This window comes from Papaver somniferum, chromosome 8 (genome assembly GCF_003573695.1).
Source record: "Papaver somniferum cultivar HN1 chromosome 8, ASM357369v1, whole genome shotgun sequence".
Taxonomy (NCBI): Eukaryota; Viridiplantae; Streptophyta; class Magnoliopsida; order Ranunculales; family Papaveraceae; genus Papaver; species Papaver somniferum.
Window position 1 is genome coordinate 125,462,655 of NC_039365.1, and position 4,714 is coordinate 125,467,368.

At 37.0% G+C, this 4,714-nt stretch overlaps 1 non-coding gene across 1 annotated transcript; it reads right to left on the minus strand.

The window, feature by feature from the left end:
• Positions 1–453: 453 nt before the first annotated feature.
• Positions 454–557, minus strand: LOC113307278. Its single transcript, XR_003339075.1, has one exon. It is a non-coding gene; the product is annotated as a small nucleolar RNA R71 (small nucleolar RNA).
• Positions 558–4,714: the final 4,157 nt, after the last annotated feature.

Here is a 4,714-nt window from a genome sequence, read left to right on the forward strand (position 1 = left end):
CCATCAAAACCAAAATTTTCCCATAAAAAAAACAAATTTTGAAAACCCTTTAAAACCAAATAGTGGGCTTTGTGTCTTTTCAATATGGGCCAACCTCGTGCTCTCCATGAATACATGTATCCCACAATAAAAATTCCATTATCATGTATTGTATTACCTCAAACCAATACCCCTTTTAAAATAAATGCAAGCATGATACAAATACTTCCTTTATTTTGAGGGTTCGATTCTGAGAACCCCTATACTCATGTAAGAGAGTTTGAACAAATTTGTCGGACTATGCAACCTGATCATATGTCCGAAGACTCTCTGAAATTGCGTTTGTTTACATTTTCTCTAAAGGAAAGGGCCAAAACATGGTTTTACGGTTTGAGACCACAATCAATCACCACTTGGGAACAACTCACTAATCAATTTTTCCAAAGATTTTTTCCACATCATAGGACCATCGCTATTCGTCAAAATATCAATTGTTTTGTCCAGTTGGATGAGGAAACTGTTTTTGACTATTTTGAACGTTTTAATGATTTGTTGAGCGAATGTCCACACCATGGATTTGAGAAGTGGAGACTTGTCGCTATCCTCTATGAGGGACTAGACTTTAAATCTCGAGCCATGGTTGAGTGTATGTGTAATGGTGAATTTCTTGATAAAACTGTGGATGATGCATGGAAATTTTTAGCTGAGATTGCAGAGAAAACCCGTCACTGGGAGTCCATTAGGGAAACTGAGACACTGTCACATGATATTGGTGGTAATGAATTGAACTTTGGAAATAGCATGTCTAGTCCTTCTCATGTGTATGATATTGAATATGAACCTAATCTAGAGGAACATGAGTTGACTAATGACACCACAACTGCTAATAGGGACAAGTATGCATATTACTATGATGATGATGATGATGATGATGATGATGTTATGTTAGAAGAACATGTCTATGCTGAAAATGTTATGGAACCTTTGGGTTCAAATACATTAGGCTTCTCTGCCTCGACCTTCATGAATGATGTTTCTTCTAGTATTCCATATACATGTGATGTTGATACTGATTTTGAGCATGTGCATCTGTCCTATGAAGATGACTTAGGTAATATAGAATCTTCTGTTGACACTAATATGCATGAAAATATAATTGTTGTGTCTGATTCTCTACCTGGGTCACGTTGTGATGTTTCCACTGATTTGCCGATGCATGAGAATAATTCTTCTGATGATGTTGATGATTCTGATTTGTGTGAGCATGGTAAGCATGTTATGACACTTGTAGAAGACTTAGGAGATGTTGATGTGATTAATAATGATGTGCCTATCGTCCTACATAAGTCACAATCTGATGGCCTTCCACCCAACCTAGATTTGGTTTGTACCCATATTGTCAAACCGACTTTTCTGAGAGTCCCCAACCTAGGTTTGGAACTGTGTGCTTCCCAAGTCCTCTTGGACTATTTTGCTTCTAAGTATAATACATTTGAGGAACCACAGTTGGAATTAGCATGTTTGCCCGTCCCTAGCACAGTTCATTTCGAGCTAGACCTTGTGCATGATGAACCCCCGAAACTGCGCGATTTTGTTTTCAAAATTATATCTTCTGTAAAATCCAGGTTTGGGGGTAGCTCATTTTGTTTCACAGCTTCACTTGCATGCCTACCATATTATTATTGTGTGAAGTTGTTGAAACCTCTACACTTTGTCTTTTGGGTTGATCCTCAACTCTTTCGATTGTTAGTGTATGGTGAATTTTTGTATATAATCCAGTAGATAAAATTTCTTAAAACCCTTTTGTTCCTTTTGTATATATTTTGCTAATCCAATATGATCTCGGCTGACATATGTTGGATTCTTGCCTTGAATAACGGAGTTCTAATATTGCTTTCGCCGAAATCGGGTATTCTCTTTCCTTTTACTCTACTCAGCATATTCCTCTTCATATATTGTTTTATAATTCTTTCCATATTTTGAAACATTGAGGACAATGTTTAGTTTAGGTTTGGGGGTATAGAGTAGATACTTTGATAATATGCCATAATTGAAAACAAAACTCCATCTTTTTGAAAAAATTGAAAAATTCCAAAAAAAAAAAATTTGAAAAATCAAAATAAAAAAATAAAAAAATTGAAAAAAAAACATAAAAATGGAGCTCATTTACCTTGAAATGTTGACTCTTGTGCAAATATGTAATTATTAGGAGTCTTAGTCTAGATATTTAGGCACCCTGATTCTAGCACAATTCACATAGTGATAAGAAATTTGCACGCGCACGATCTACCAATACATGTATGGCCTCGATCTTCAAGGTGTTTGATAGGAAGTCACGATTGCCAATCACTTTAGAATACTGAACGAAACTTGACTAGCTTGTTCTTTGGTTGGTTGGGATAGAAGGTGGAGGTTACATTAAGAAAGACAACCATCGAATTTAACTGGGTGCATCAAAAAGGGCTACCTCTTGCAAAGTGTCATGTAATTTTTTGTTTCTTTTTGTTATGTATCAAAAGAGCTACCATATGTAAAAATCAATTTCAAGTTCTTGTTTCAAAAAAAAAAAAAATATCAGAAAAATACAAAAAAATCAAGTATTTATCAATTCCATCATCTCTTGTTCCAAAAATAAAAGAGAGTAGTCAATGTAAATAAGAGTCATGTAAAGAGTCATTTTGTTGTTTCATTGTAATAAGCAAGGAGGGTGTATGCCATTGATGTACAACGCGAGTAATTGTGAAATACCTCCAACTCATTCACAATTCTCGTAAAGTCCGGACAGCTAGCTAGATTTCGACCTTGGTTCTTAGCCTGAGAAACTATCTCTTGGTGATTAGTAGTCATAACTTCAGATCTTTCTTTACACATGTGTAGATACACTTTACACTCTTATCACATGTCTTTTTTTTGTTATCAGTGCTAGGATTGTGCCTTTGATAGCTAGATTGACATCTCCATTTTGCTGTGAGCTTAACTAACTTGCACATGTCACATTTGATGGAATCTGAGCTCATATTTTGTCCTTAGGTTTTGTAGGTACACCTCTGGTAAACCTTCACGAGACTTCAACTCGTCCACTAGGGACACTTAGTGGTTTAAAAGGCTTAGTGCATACGCTAAATGCATTCGAGAGACCAGCGACAGTGGTATAGTTAGGATTTCCTTAGTTTTGTTTTACTTGAGGACAAGTAAAATTCAGGTTTGGGGGTATTTGATGAGTGCCAAATAATGTATATATTTATCCCTTTTTGTTGGCATTTAACTCATCTTTTGTGCAGTAATTCTACATTTTATCCCATATTCTGTATTTTCATTGTTTTCAAGAATAAATATTTTTCTTACTTAATTTTGCATTTTTAGGTAATAAATAAAGTTTGGATGAATAGCATAGCGGAAAAGAGCAGAAAAGTAGTGAAAAGCCGGGAGGAATTACACAAGGAAGCCGCGAAGAATGTTGTGCACAAGACCAAAAGGCTAGAAGTGGGCTTGAAGAAGAAGAATTGTCCTTAAAGAAGATATGGGCTTGGCATACCCAAGGCCCAAAACCCTTACCCAAACCCATTTTCTATATCCATACCCGCCTCCATTCTCAGCCGTTAGATCGGATCCATTTCATCATCCAATGGTCGCTTCTTCATCGTTCATCAAAATCTGAAGTCCCTGCAAAACACCATAGTACCTAAATTCCAAGCCTTCGGATTAGATCACATTTAGATCCTACGGTCGCTTCTTTGCCTGCGCATCAAACCTCGATACTTCCGCTTAACACTACAACACCTAACTCCATCTGGTGTCGTCAATTTTGTTGTATCTCATAATCCAACGGTCTCCACATACCTCTCCATCGTAGCCGTTCGATTCAATCTATATGGGATCATCCAACGCTCTTTACTTGCTGTTCATCAAAACTCGCTACACCCGCTTCATACCGTAGAACCCGATACCCTATACCCAAACAAACACTTCCTTTCTCCCAAAACAGTCGAGCTTCTTCCCCTTCTCCCAAAATCAGTTGCAGAACCACCACCACCTCCATGCCCTGTCTCTGCAAACTGTCACTACCTCGCCTTCTCCACCACCACCACCTCGACTAATGACACCACCACTTTTAATGAGGACCAATATGCATGCTACCATGATGATGATTATGATGATTATGATGATATGTTAGAAGAACATGAAAATATTGTGGAACCTGTTGGTTCAATAACATATGGCTTCTCGCCCTCGACCTTCATGAATGTTGTTTTTTCTAATACTCATTGTAATTCATATGATTTTGATATTGACATGGGATTCGTACAATTATTCTGTGAAGATGAGCATGACATAGGAATAGTTGAATCTTCTGTAGACACTAATATGCATGAAAATATATTTGATGTGTCTGATTCTCTACCTAGGTCACATTGTGATATTTCTCCTGATTTGCCGATGCATGAGAATAAATTTGTTGATGATGTTGATGACTCTGATTGTGATCTTGCCAATTTGTTTGATGATTGTGAGCATGATGTGACATGTGTAGATGAGTTAGGAGATTTTGATTTGATTGATAATGATATGCCTATTCTTCTACCTAAGTCACAATCTGATGGCCTTCCACCCAACCTAGATTTGGTTTGTACCCATATTGTCAAACCGACTTTTCTGAGAGTCCCTAATCTAGGTTTGGAACTGTGTGCTTCCCAAGTCCTCTTGGACTATTTTGCTTCTAAGTATAATACATTTG